Below are 15465 nucleotides of genomic sequence, written 5' to 3' on the forward strand. Positions count from 1 at the left end.
TCGTAATACCCTGAGAATTTATCTGTATTGGAGGAAGTGTCACGATTCTCTTTCTTCTTCTTCTTTTTTTTTTTTTTTTTTTGGTTCTTTTTCCCGGAGCTGGGGACCGAACCCAGGGCCTTGCGCTTCCTAGGTAAGCGCTCTAACCACTGAGATAAATCCCCAGCCCTTTTTTTTTTAAAGATTTATTTATTATGTATATACATGAGTACACTGTGGCTGTCTTCAGACACACCAGAAGAGGGGATCAGATGGTTGTGAGCCACCATGTGGTTGCTGGGATTTGAACTCAGGTCCTCTGGAAGAGCAGTCAGTGCTCTTAACCACTGAGCCATCTCTCCAGCCCACGATTCTCTTTCTTCTTAAGACTGAATAATGTTCTGATGCGTGTACGTATACATGTATGTGCCATGTTTTATCCATTCATGTGTCGCTGTACACCTCAGTTGCTTTTCTTCCTCTAACATTAACATAAGTAGTTCTATTGAATCCTGAGAGCAGCGAATACCAAGAACAATTAAATAATCAAGAGCAATGGCAATGGCCTACAAGGCTGGGGGTGTCTGTGAGGCCCCAGAGGCTAACAGCTCCAAAAGACACAGCTCATTCCTAGCACGTGACTTTTCGTAGGGATAGTGTATTCCTACATAAACTCCTCTGATGGAGTTATACGGTAACTCCATTTAAAGTACTTTTGCATGTATATGTGTTGGAAAGCTTCTAAGAATCTATCTCAAAGACCCTAGGGAAGAACTTACTATTATTTTGCTAAGTATATATAATATTAAACTGATTTCTAATGACTTATCATTATGCCCATAGGCTAGTACATCTCTTACCCCTCATCTGAGAAGTTCTTTTAACAACAGTATGTGGTGGTCAACACAGACATGACTGCTCAATGTACAGGCAACAAGAGGTGGTGAAGTGTTTAGCTCTAATGTGGCATACCTCTATCATCTGTCTATATCACACCCCCTCCTTCTGAGGGTTCAGGGTCACTGTGGTAGAGGGGACAGAAAGAATATGAAAGCCAGAGGCGGTGGATGATGACAGTGAAACCATGTTTTCTGGGCACAGCAGGACAGCTACACCTGTGTGCTCACAGTGGATGGAATGGATTGTGCTAGAGCTGTGCAAGCTCAATCAGACATGGACGGGGCAGATGGGCAAACGGTCCCATCCCTAGCCGAGGGTATTGGCGATTGATAGCCTCTGTGGGAGGAAGAGCTAATGTCATTTAAAGGTGCGACTACTGACTACTGGTAGGTTATCCATGCTCCAGGAGATGGCCACATATCCAAGAGTATCTGACTTAAAAAGAAGGAGGAGGAGGAAGAGGAGGAGGAGGAGGAGCAGGAGGAGGAGGAGGAAGAGGAGAAAAGGGGAGGGGAAGGCAAGGAGGAAGAACAGGAGCAGGGGGGGAGGAGGAGGACATGAACTGGGTGGGTAGGGAGATGAGAGAGGATGTGAGAGAAGGAGTGGGATGGTCAAAGCAGAGTATACAAGATTCTTAAGGAATTCATAAAATTATTTTTATATTAGGTTCTCTTTTGTCCTTACACAATTGAGCTCTCTATATTTTGAATATCAGCATTTTACTATAATGTACTTGGCAAGGACTTTCCCTGTCCTTTGGATCTTCTTTCGCTTGGCGAATTTCACATTTGATACACAGAACTTGTTTTATACAATTTATATAATGTTTTATACAGCTAAATTTATTTTTTCTTTTATTGCCTATGCTTTTGGTGTCAGAGGCAAGAAACTGTTGTAAAACAGAACGTCATTAGCATTTTCTTATTTTTTTAAAAAATGTAATAGTTCTGGAACTTTTACTTAAGTCTTTAAACTATTTTGAGTTAATATTTGTATGAGATATAAGACATGTTCTTTGTTCATGTGTATATCCAGTTTTCCAGCACCATTTAAAATATTTTAATTGAAATAATATTATATTACTCCTTCCCCTTTTCTTCTTCCAGTTCCTCCCAGCTACCCTCCCTCAAAATCCTCCTGTGCCCCCTCAGATTGATAGCCGCTTTTCTTCAACTATATGTGTTACATACATATGTGAGTATGTGTGCATGCACTCATATGTGTATATATGCATCCGTTGAAGCTCTTTTTGTTGTTTGCATGTGTACAGTTTCAAGGATCACCGCTCTGCATTGGAAGACCAGTAAGGGGGACCATCCCTTGGAGAAGCTAACTCTCTCTCCCAAGTCAACAGTAGCCTGTAACTCTTTGTTTAGGGATGGGACCCCCTTCCGTGCTAGACAGCAAGATCCTTACTAAAAAATTAAAATAAAATCGTGCCATTGGTTGAAATGACTTCTTTTTATATATATATGATCTTGTTTGGGTCTTTCCCTCTGCAACTAGCTAAAGAAGTAATTTATGTTTTCAAAGTGTCAACTTTTTTTTTCCTTAATCACAGGCTGCTTAGTCTGTTGCTTACTGCTGCTCTGTTACTCACTGTCCATTCTTCTCCCTGAACTGTAAATTTTGTACTTTTTCCTCTTAATATTCAACTTCCTTGATGCCCAGTTTTTGTCTATTCGTTTGTGATCATTTGCCTCTTCTCCTTTTTCTCTCCTCTCCTCTCCCCTTTCCTCCCACTCCTTTCTTCCTCTTCTTCCTGTTTCTCCCCACCCCCAGACAAGATTTTACTATGCACTCTAGGCTGTCTTCAAACTCAGTCTCCTGCCTCATCTTCCTTCCTTTTCTGATGCAGGGTATACAGGCACAAGCTCCCCTCTGAGAACTTCTTTCCTGTTGTTTTGAGACAGTGCCTCTCTATGTGCTCCAGGCTTGAGTCAAAATTGTCATATTTTGCCTTAGCCTGCCAAGGGCTGAGGTGATAGACATGTGGCACCGCATCCAGTTTAGAACTTTTTGGTGTTGTTTCCTACAAGATTTGATGTGTTCATTTCTATTCAACTTATCTCTTAAGTTTTAAATGCCATTGGCCACTCAGGAGCATATCGCTTGATTTCTGCACATTCTGAAAGTTCTCTTAGTTCTTCTAACAATTCTCCTCCAGTTTTATTCCATTGTGCTCAAAAGAAATACTTGAAATGACTTAGAGCTCCTTAAATTTGTCCACTGGTTGGTGGCCTTACATTGGTCCAGTCTGGAGAATGTTTAATGTGCACTCGGGAAGAACCTGTGTTCTGCTGGTTTTGGTGGAGTTTTCTGTAAATGCCTGCTACCTACTGTTACTGTAGAGTTTATATACGGTATGTCTTTGTTGGTTTGAATGTCTGGATACTGTTTCAATCACTGATAGTAGGATGTCGAAGTCTCCCTCTATCTTAGTTAGATTTCTGTTGCTGTAATAAAACACCACTCACTACCGAAAGCAACTTGAGGAGGAAAGGTTTATTTTACATCGTAACATACAGCATTCTCGAACAAAGGTCAGAGCATGAGCTCAGGACAGAAACCTAGGAACAGGATCCTGAGTAGAGGGCATAGAAGAATGCTACTTACTAACGTGCTCCCCGTGACTTGCTCAGTTTGCTTTCTTGGACACTCCAGGAGCACCGGCCCAGCAACAGCATTTCCCACTGTGGACTGGGCTCGTCTACATCAGTCACTAATGAAAGAAACACCTGCATAGTCATGCCTGCAGGCCTCCCTGACGGGACATTTTCTCATTTGAGGTTTCCTCTTCTCAGATGACACAAGATTGTGTCAAGCTTGGAAAACAGTAACAACAACAAAAGGAACCACTACATGCACTGTTTGTATTACAACCCATGTCTTCCTTTAGATCGAACATTTCTTGTGCATACTTGGATTCTCTGACATTGGGTGAATATATATTTATCATTGTTATATTTATTTATCACTGTTATATTCTCTAGTCTTAATGAGTTGACGCCTTTACAGGTGTCTGGTCACAGCTTACCTTCCCCCTCCGACCCCCGACCCCCGGCCCCCAGATCCTTTAATAAAGCATGTATAAAATGCAAAGTCTGGCTCATCAGATATAAGTCTCCAAACTCCCATCTGGTTCTCATTTGCATATGTTTTTCTATGCCTTCCCCTTTAGCTTATGTGTCTTTTCAGGCAAAATTCATGTCTTCAGACAATATAGAGTTGGCCTTGCAGTTGGTCCATTACCTGATTTTGTTTCTTTCAGGTAGAGTTACTGGACTCTTGGACTTACTCCTGCCATTTTTGTGCAGTTTTCTAATAGCTTTGTGCAGCCTTTCTTCTTGTCTTCCTCTTTTGCCACTCGGGTCTGTGGTTTTGTGGCCTGGGGAAATGCTAAGCTGTTTCCTCTCTCATTTGTTTATCTGCAGTAATCACTTTATTGTTTCTGTGTAACTCCCACTCGAGGATCTGGTAGTTGCTGTATATGTTTAATCCAGTCACAGCTTACATTTGGCTTCATGCAAATATTCAAGATTTTTCCACATACAAATCATTTTATATGAAGTTTGCATTTTTAATATGTGTATTACTGAACAACTTGTGTCTATAATTAACTATTGGGCATTTTATTCTTTGTAGTAGAGATTTAAAAAGATTTACATACTGCTACTAGGCTAATGTGATAGGTGAGTGAATTTGGCTGTGAATTTATTCCATTGTCTCTATGAAACCAAGATATTTTTCATCGCTGATACTAAGGTATTCTACAATTCCTATGTAATATTATTGTTACCAGTCTTCTCTTGTTTCTCAGCGTAGCAGCCCTTTTGATTGCCACACATTTAGTTTTATTTTTAAAAATTTATAATTATAAATTTGAGGGAATTATTAAAAAAAAGCATAAAGAAGTTCCACGTACCTTCTTTCAAACCGCCTGCATGCCAATAGTATTTTATATAATTATAGTACACATCAAATCCAGAATACTGCTATAGATGGAGCTTAGATCTGAGGCCTTCTGCCTTCCATCCAGAGGGCCCTAGGGATCTAGGAACACTCTGTGCGGCCTCCTTTCCCTCCAGGCAATATTAGGGATGACTGCCGGTCATTCACTGCTCTAGGAAAGAGCTGCATTCTCCCCCTTTGCCCACCATCTGGGAATCAGATGCAGGCAATGACTGCAAGCACTTGGCACAGATCACAGACTAAGCAGGCCTGCTGCCCTGTGATGGAGAACTTCCTCCATACTCTGGAAACTCTTAAGAGTGGGTACATTCTTTGCTGAGACTGAAACCTCTTCCTTCAGCCCTGCACTGTATTCTTCATGCATGAAGAAGATTCCTTTCAGATCTTTTCTAACTTCCCCTTTTCCCTCTCTGAGAATCTAACAGTCACCCACTGTGTTTAGTTAACACTTCACCAGTCTATACTTGCATTTATTTTTGTGATTCGTGCATTCATCTGTATGAAAGTATCAAGTGCAGTTTTGTAGTTTTTGCAGTCACCACAATGGGATATTTAATTACATTGTTACACTAAAGGTCCCTAGGGATTACTCTGTCCTAATCACACCATTTGTTAGCCCCTAGCAGCTACTAAGTTGTTTTTTATTTGTGAGTGTTTGCCTTTTCACAAATGCTGTATAAATAGAATCATGTGCCAGGCATTTCTCCCTGTGTGTTTTCTTATTTTCTTTTACTGTTTGCTTTTGGTTTTGTTTCCCTGTGTAGCCCCAACTCTCCAAGAACTCACTCTGTAGACTAGGCTAGTCTTGAACCCAGAGATCTGCCTGCTTGTGCCTCCTAAATTCTGGGATTAAACATATGGCATGCTCTCCCCTCCCCCACCTCCTCCACTCACTTAGTATACTTTTCTTAAAGTTTGTCCATGTTTTTGTCATATCTATAGTTTGTTTTCTCCTTGAAAAACACCAGTTGCTTAACCCATTAAAGAGAATCTAAGTCGTTCTCAGGTTGTCAGCTGTTATGAATAAAGCTGATGTAAACATTTGTATAAAAGCAGCTGTCAAATGGTAAATTTCCATTTCTGTTTCCGGTTTGGGTGGTAGGTGGTAGGGTAAGTCCCCTCTGCCTTTGTTTACTTTTCTTTGGCTTTTTTTGCGATAAATATCCCAGCGAAGCTCAGGCCTTAAACTCTTCACCCAGCTGCTTCTGTCTTTTGCACTGCACAGCTGGCTCCACCCTTTTGAAGATGGCTGCAGTGTTTTCCTGAATGTCCCAGTTTAGGTTACCACACCTTTACACAGGGTCATGATTCTCCTCTTTCTCACTGGTGTTTAGTGTATAACTATGTTTAAAGTTTAACTCTTCTACTGGAGAGGTAGGTAGTATTTTCCTGGAGTTTTAATTGGCATTTCTCTTGTAGCAAATAACCTTGCACATTTCCCATGCATTTATTTGCCATTTGTCTCCTTTGTCCATTTAAGATTGGAGTTTCATTTTTCCAATATTTACTTTTAAAGTTTGAAAAATATATTACCCAGTCTTACCGGGTCTATGACGCAAATACTTCCCCAGTTTGTAGCTTATAAAATGTTTTTGAATTATTAGAAAGTCAATGTTTTCGATTTTAACCCTTGTGGATTTCCTTTTTATATCCAAATCCAAGAATTATTTGCATAGTTGTAGATCCTGAAGATGCTACTCTTTTGATTACCTCTAAAACTTTTATAACCTTATCTTTCATATTTAAGCCCATGCTCCATTGAAGTTAGCTTTGTATAAGATGTGTAATTCATTCATTCACTTCTTTCTTCCTTCCTTCAGTGAGAAAGCAATGCTATACTATATGAATTATGTAGTCAAGGTTCCCACAGTAGGGAAATCACAGGAGTAGGCATACCCAGCATGCAATGGACAAGCCTTGCCTTGAGAGAACCACGTCAGTCCTATTTAGCCAGATAGTGTTTTGATTTGTTCTGTTTTTGTTGTCTGTAGATGTTCGATTACTTCAACATACTTGTTAAAGACTATGCTCAATGATTGGACCAGTTATACTTACTTATAGAATGTTAATCGAAGACTAGATACATAGACCAGCCCATTAAGGCCTCAAAACCTGACTGTTGAGATCAATTGCTAGGAGCTGCAAAGTAGGAGAGAAAAATCACCTGCAGATTGCCCTCTGATCTTCATTCAGGCACCCACACCTACCCACACAATAAACAAACAAACAAACAAATAAGTGAAGTTAATTGGACAGGTTCGTGCTGTTCCATTTCTGGATTCTTTGCTTTGTTCCACTAACTTGTGTCTCACCGTCTTTCTGTGAGTACTGTCTTTTACTGGAACTACATCACAACACTTAACACCAAGAACAGTAATTTCTTCTGCTTTATTCTCTTTAAAGCCTGCCTCTAGGGACTGGAGAAGATGGCTCAGTTATTCAGAGCGACTGGTTGTTCTCTCAGAGGACCATGTTTGATTCCCAGCACCCACATGGCAATGCACAACTCTCTTTAGCTCCAGCCTCAGGGGAGAAAGCGCCATCATCTGGCCTCCACAAGATTGATCTACCATTTTTTTTTTTTTTGCAGACCAAGTTATTTTAGGGCTTGGTTTTAGCCATAATATGAGTGTATATTGTAATGTATAATAAGACAATGAATAGTTATTGCATGACATAATGTACAATACACTTCATAGATATGGAAGAATGAAGGGCTTTAGAAAGTTTCCATCAACAAAGAAATGATAAATATTTGAGACAAAAGGCATCTTTTAAACACTACACAATGTATGTGTGCCTTGAAATGTCAAAATAATATATACAATTTTCATAATTTTATGCTGCAGTTAAAAAGTAACAACTCTTACTAAATTTTGATAGTAGTTTATTAAGGAAGAATTAAAAATTTTCTGGTGTTGAGTGTCTAGTCAATAAGCATGTTATATTTTTCTAAAAATTTATGTATTTGTGTTGATTTGATTGTAAAATGTTTCCCATAGGCTCGTGTGTTTGAACAGTTACTCCCCAGCTGGTAGAGCTCTTCTGGAAAGTAATGGAACCTTTAGGTAGTAGATCATCAATGGAAGAAGTTGGTCATGATGGACAGACCTTAACCTTCTGTTCTCAGATTCTTGACTGGATACAATGTGACCAACTGCCTCATCCCCCTTCCTAAACAACTTCCCTGATGGGATATTGCTTTTTAAATAGTAAACCAGAATAACACTTTCTTCCCTTAAGTTGCTTCACGTAACATATTTGATCACAACAGTAAGAAAAGTAACCAATACAGGCAATTGGTACAGGGAGTGGGGTTATTGCTGTCCTAACTCTGACCATGCTATTTGTAGGCCTTTGGAATTGGTTTGCAGGAGGAATGTGGAAGACTGTGTACTGTTAGTCTAGAAAAAGCACTAGAATGTTTGTTAGCCATAGTCAATTTTGTAAAGCTCCTTTATTAAATAATGACCAGTCTTAAACTAAAATAACATTGTTCCCCAAGATAAAGCCACTTAATATCTTTTAGATCTTTGCCCTCCATGCCCTCTCTAGCTTCAGTAAAAGCTGAACATGGGCATTCTGTAGCTCATCACTTACTGTACTTCCTTAGCAACTATCAACCACAAGCTGAAAAAAAAAGCTTTCAATCTCCTTCCCTATTTCCTCTTTGCACTGTAGAGTTATCCCAGCCTAGAAGTGAATAGAAGCCTTTCTTGCTTTTACACTAAGGTTCCACAACTCCAGTCTTTTCCTGAATAAAACCACTGCTGTTGGATTGTGCATTCCCTTGTCTGTCTGTCTTTCTCACTGGGTGTGAACAGGACTTAATGGGCCATTTTGGTATCAGTTTGAGGACCAGTGTCTTAGTGTTTTATTGCTGTGAAGAGACACTAATCACAATCATGGCTACTCTCTTTTTTAATGATTTATTTTTACTTTTATGTGCATTTGGTGTTTTCCCTGCATGTGTGTCTGTGTGAGGGTGTTGGATCTCCTGGAACTGGAGTTACAGACAGTTGTGAGCTGCTCAGTGTGGGTGCTGGGAATTGAACCTAGGTCCTCTGGAAGAATAGCCAGTGCTTTTAACCACTAGGCCATCTGACCATGATAACTCTTATAAAGAAAAGCATTTAATTGGGGCTGGCTTAAATATAGTTCAGAGGTTTAGTCCATTATCAACATGGTGGGAAACATGCAGTACAGAGGCAGATGTAGTGCTGAGAGGTAGCTAAGAATTCTACATCTGGATCTGCAGACAGCAGAAAGATTGAGTAAACCACTAGGCCTGCCCTGAGCTTCTGAAGCCTCAAAGCCCACCCCTTAGTGATGCACTTCCTCCAACAAGGTCACTCCTACTCCAATAAGTTCATACTTCCAATAATTCCACTCCTGATGAGTCTATGAGGTCATTTTTCATTCAAGCCACCATAACCAGTATGATTAAAAAAAATAGTATAGCTGAGTTCTGGCACTTGAGAGTTGAGAAAGGAACTAGAGGGGCTAGAGAGCTGGTTCTACTGTTAAGAGCACTTGCTGCTCTTAAAAACACTAGCAGCTCACAACTGCTTGTAACTCCAGTTCCAAGAGACCCAGTACCCTTTTGTGGCCTCTGAGTGCACAGGCATACATGTGTTACACACATATGCATGCAGGCAAAATGTTAGTCATATAAAGTAAAAAGAAATCCTAAAAATAAAAGAAGGTAATAAGAACTCTTTTGAGAACTGGGCATGAGGCCATTTGTAATCTGGCTGCATTCTGTACTTGTCCTGAGAACTGAGTGATGCTGAATTACAAAGCAATGGGCTAGTTTTTTTTTTGGCAGAAGGAATTGCAAGACAGTACAGCACTCTAGCTCTGTCATAGTATTAACACTCTGTTCTTATCCAGAGCCACGGTGAGAGAGAGCAAGCATAGCCCAAGGATGTGAAAAGTGTGGAGTTTGGTGAGAAACATGGACATCTCCATAGGACAAAACTTGTGCTATGAATTGTGACTACAGCAAATTTGGTTTCACATATTCCAAGTTTTAAAAATGCATATTTATTTGAAAGGAGAGTGCCTAAATGGAGAGTGATCCAGAAAGGATTCCCGACTCAAAACAACTGCTGTAGAAAATGTCCTCTCAGATTGAGTTGTCACGTATATAGAGACCAATATACCTTTGGTTTCAGGGAGCAGATAAACTGTCATGTTGGAAACAGAACTTTCCACAGGCACTTGTTTTATAGGCACAAAACAGGTAAGGTGGGTGGTGGGTCATAGAGGCACATACCAAGGCTTCAGAAAGCCACTGAGGCTGATCAGTATATGCCAGAGTCGTATTTTCTACAAGAGGGTTGTCTTAGTTAGGGTTTTACTGCTGTGAACAGACGCCATGATCAAGGCAACTCTCATAGGAACGACATTTAATTTGGGCCGTCTTACAGGTTCAGAGGTTCAGTTCATTATCATCAAGGTGGGTGCATGGCAGTGTCTAGGCAGGTGCAGGAGTGGCTGAGAGTTCTACATCTTCATCTGAAGGCTGCTAGTGGAAGACTGGCTTCTAAGAAGATAGGACAGGGGTCTTAAAGCCCACAGTGACACACCTACTCCAACAAGGCCACACCTCCAAATAGCGCCAATCCCTGGGCTAAACATATACAAACCATCACAAGGGATGCCATAGAATGAAACTGTGAAGGTGAAACCTAAGTTTCAAAAGATCCCCGGGTCATAGGATGTCAGGAAAACTGTAGACGTGGTGTGGAGCTGGCTCAAGAGAGAGGCTATATATTACCTAGGGGAGCCCAGGGATTCCCTTGGAACCCAGATGTTGGATATGACACTGCAAAGCTTAATGTTTTGGTATGATCCTTCCATACTATGATCTTCTGTAACAGGCTTGGTTGCTCTGTGTCATAGGATGCAGGAAGGATCTAAACATGTAACTTACGTTTAGATTTTACAAGGGCTCATAGTGAAAAGATTGGCTTACGTTCACAAGAGACTTGGGCTTTCATTTTGAATGTTGTTGGCATAGAAACCTTTAAAATTAGAATGAATACAGTTTGTATTGTGGGATGGCCATGAACCTGTGGAGGCCAGAGGTAGAGTGTTGTAACTTGAATATGAAATGTCCTCTATAAAGATTGTGTTTAGAACGCTTGGTCCCCAGCTAGTCAAACTAATGCACAGTTGTAATCTTAAAATATGTACTCTCCCATGCCTCTGACTCAAGGTGATGCATGCGTACCATCAAAAAGAGAGGTTGGAAGCAGTCTTATAAAACGAATGTATAAAGATCTGTTGTACATAACATTTGGGTAATGCTTGATAAACAGTGATGTTCATAGTGTGGTTTGTTATCTGGGTCAGTTGGAGTCTATGACTTAATCCCTTGGGAAACTCTGTTAAAGGTTTCTGTAAAGTATCCCATTCCTTCCCCCATGTGATGCTTTCTGTGCAATTCAATAAAGACAGAGCAAAGCCCTTTGCCAGGGACAGATTCACAAGACAGCCGCAGAGTCAGACTCACACAACAGACAGTCAAGAGGACAGTAGACAAAGGAAGAATAAACTAGAGTGTTCAAATCTGGGCTCACTCTTGTTAAATGACACTAAAGAAAAGAGCTTTGATTTGGTTCCTTAATGGAACACTGTACCTTATTACTCAAGTTTATTATTAAAGTGCTCGAAGTGATGGCAGTTTATTTTCTCATGTAAGCTTAACAGAACTTGTTTAGTAAAAAAAATCATTTAAAATATTTATGAGGATTACATGATACCAGTGTGTATATTGACTATAAACTATATGAATACATGAAAATTATAAATATTTTGTAATATTGGTGCTCTGAGATTAGGATTTACACTGCTCTATGTCTCATGCTATCTTTTCATTAAAATTTGAATTTTAAATAAGTTATATATTTCTGGCTCATTACAAACTATTATTAATTTTTCTATTTGTAAATACAACACTTACTCTATTATTACCAGCTGGCATTAAAAGGCTAGATCCATATTTACAAATTATTTAACAAGATGATTATATAACTACAAGTTGACATCCAAACAGTCGAGTTATTCTTCCTTTGCCTTCTGTCCTCCTGTCTGTCTGTTGTGTGAGTGTGACTCTGTGACTATCTTCTGAGTCTGTCCCTATGAATAGAGAAAAATTACACCAACCCTTCCTACTCCTACACTAATGCTTCGCTTCATATTAAAGGTCCAAAGGTTATCATAGTAATCTACGTGGTCCTGTCTGTATTCTGGCTTCCTGGAGAAACTCAGCGTAGAGACTTGCAATCTTATGGCCACCCTCTTTACTTTTCCCTAACATTGCATTGAGCAATATATGGCATATGTACTAGATGTATTTGCTTTTCCTCTCCTCACTACAATGTAGTTCCAGCAAAGCTCTTCTCTTTGTTTATTGTTCTGTCATCTACATTTCAGTGTTCAAGACTGGAAACAGTAAGTCTTGGCAGTGCCATTGTATTGCACCTAACCTCATGGATTTGCAAAGGAATCACACTTCAGCCTTGATCAGATCCTTTTGTTGTTCAGGATCCACCTGAAAGCTGTGATGGCTTGAATGAGAATGAATCCCTGCTTGTATATTCAAACACTTGGTCCCCAGTTGGTGGAAATGTTTGGGAAGAATTAGGAGGTGTGGCCTTGTTGGAGGAGATGAGTCACCAGGAGGAGGCTTTGAAGTTTCAAAAAGGTCATACTATTCCCAGTTAGCTCTGTTTGCTTCATGCTTTTTGATCCAGATGTGAGCTCTCATCTCTGCTCCAGCACCACGCCTGCCTGCTGCCCTGCTAACCTACATGATGGTCATGCACTCTAGCCCCCAGGAAGCATAAGGCTTTCTCTTATAAGTTGCCTTGGTCATGGTGTTTTGTCCTAGCAGTGGAAAAGTAACTGAGGCAGAGGTGCTTCTGTGCCCAGAAAGATGAGAACACCGTAGAATTACCCAGCAAAGACAGGGTCACATGTACAGAGTGCCTGTCTATATTCACAGATGTCAGAGGATTCTGCTGAAATCATTTCCTTTTCTGTCTCCCACAGGAAGTAAATGTCTGGAAACAGGACCTGTTTAAAACATTGTTTCTGAAATAAAGCTGGTCAGGCGTCTTAGAAGGGAGAAAGCCAGTTTTAACTGTGAGAGGTTTCCATCCATTCTACTTACTTCCTCCTTACTGGAAAAGAAAGCAGTCATGATGAACTTGGAGAAGTGGTGATTCACTTCTTTTTAGACTGCCTTCCATATATATGTGAGAATGGGTCCCTAGGCTCATATGCTCATACATTAAACACTTGGACCCCAGTTGGTAGAACTGTTTGGGAAAATTAGCATATATATATGGAACAATATATATTATATATACATACATATACATATATACATATTGTACACATATATACATACATGTACATATATACATACATATACATTATACATATACATACACACATATATACATACACACATATACATATGTATATATGTGGACATGTGTATATGTGTATATACACATATACTAGGGCAGGCATCAATAACTTGATGGATAAGATGTCTAAGCTTCCTAGAATCAGGTATTTATTATTGCTTTCTCTTCGAGAAAATATTGAGTGAATTTTGGATCCCACATTCAGACTCTGTGTGTAAAAATTCATAATTTAAGTCTTAAGTCACCTGTTTGTTTGAAATTTAACCTCAAATTGAATTTTTCAAAATTTACTATTTAAAGTTATTAGCAAAAGAATGCTCATTGTGAAGTATTGTGTTGAAAATAATGAAATTATTGTTAAGGAAATGGTCACATTACTACTATAAATTCACAAAATGGGATGTTATATAGTTACATATAAAGTAAATTTTGAAAAATAATATTTGTATTAATTAATTTTGTGACGGGACCTGGGCATCTGAAATTAGTTTATTGGTAATGTTTCTTGGTATGGATTTTTGCTCTAACCTTTGACGGCTTTTGGATCCTTTGCTCTGACCCAACTTGTTAGGCTGGGGATCAGCAGAATTATATTTGGTATTCGGTCATGGGGCCACTCTGTGTTTGTTTGTGAGTGGAGTCAGAGGGGTCTCAGCTCAGGTAGACACAGGGCAACTCTTGAGTTGTAGAGCTAAGCCTCTGTAAGCTTAAAGGATTTTCTCTGTGCACCTTCAGAATTTTGTAGTTGGCCCACTGTGCTCTGGTCCTTGGATAGCAGAGACAGCTCTGGGTTGGACTCCATGCTGGTGCTGGGTGGGGGGAGGATGGGCTAACTGACAGGCAAGGGAAAACAGGTCCGAGTTTTAATTGGTCTTCACCTGGGGCCTGCAGCAGGAGAGGTGTCTGACAGGCAGGAGATGTGGGAATGGGTATGGGCAACCTACCCAGAATTCTGGTTGGACTCCATGAGGTGCCTTGCCAGGCAGAGGGAGATGGGGTGTCTGACAGGCAGGTAGGTAGGGAAGCAGTCTAGGTGACCCACATATATGTAGTGAAGTTATAAAGTGCCACTGTCATAAGATCTATCGCAAAAATGTCTCGAATTTTTCCATTTAAAACCAATATCAACTTGTAAGAATTAACCCAGTGGTAACAAACAAAATTTATTACAGGGAGAAAACCAATTTCTTCTTAAAGGAAAGAGCATGACGTAGTCCCTGGTCAGATTAAGAAGTGCTCCTACTTCCACCCTCACTGTCACCATGCCTGGGCGGTAACGGGAAGACGAAGAATGAAAGCTCTTCTAATAAAGAGCCTGAAGAGCATGGGAAATGCCTTCAAGGCTATAACACAGGTTCTTCTCTCATTGCTAGATACTTACTCTCAGCTGGAGCGGCCTTGTCCGAGGCTGCCCCTCAAGACTTCTCTGACAACACCGGCCCCTTACCTGCCCCTCGCTGGGATAATGAGCACCGTATCATTTGCTGAGCAAGTCATTCATCAAAAAAACCTGACATCTAAGTAGAAGGAGTTGATGGAAAGTGCTTAGCATTGGCTCTGGGTTCTGGCACCTAAATAAGTAAGACACAGGGAGACACCCTTATCATAAGTAAGTGAGGAATCAGATAATAGACCTGCATTAGCATATCCCCAACCTTAGAACAAGTAGTTACTAAAGACTATTAGTCTATATTTTAGACTTAGCAACTCAGTTTCATAGCATCAGGGCTGAATGCACACTACCGAGCCAATTAACTCTTCAGATGTACTAAAGTCTCATTTATAAACTCAAAGATCAACATTTTTTTAAAATTTTACAATTTTATTCACTATATATATATTTCTTAGGGCTCAAAATACTTGGTAACTATAGACAATTCCCTCTTATTTTTACTATGACAATTGAAAAAAGTTAATCATTCAAACATTTATTTATTGCTTACATTTATGTTTTGCTGAACCCAGTGATAGAGGCTGGTTTTTGGATGACATACAAAATACAAGTAATCCTTATTCCTAGAGTTAAGTGTGATAGTGTAAGGCAAAAGATAGCTATTGGGTGGTGGGGGGTCATGCCTTTAGTCCCAGCATTGGGATTAATTGGGAGGTAGAGGGAGGTGGATCTCTAAGTTTGAGGCCAGTCTGGCCTACAGAGTGTATTCCAGAACAG

The sequence above is a fragment of the Rattus norvegicus genome, chromosome 2 (assembly GCF_021556685.1).
Source record: "Rattus norvegicus strain SHRSP/BbbUtx chromosome 2, alternate assembly SHRSP_T2T, whole genome shotgun sequence".
In the NCBI taxonomy this organism is placed as follows: Eukaryota; Metazoa; Chordata; class Mammalia; order Rodentia; family Muridae; genus Rattus; species Rattus norvegicus.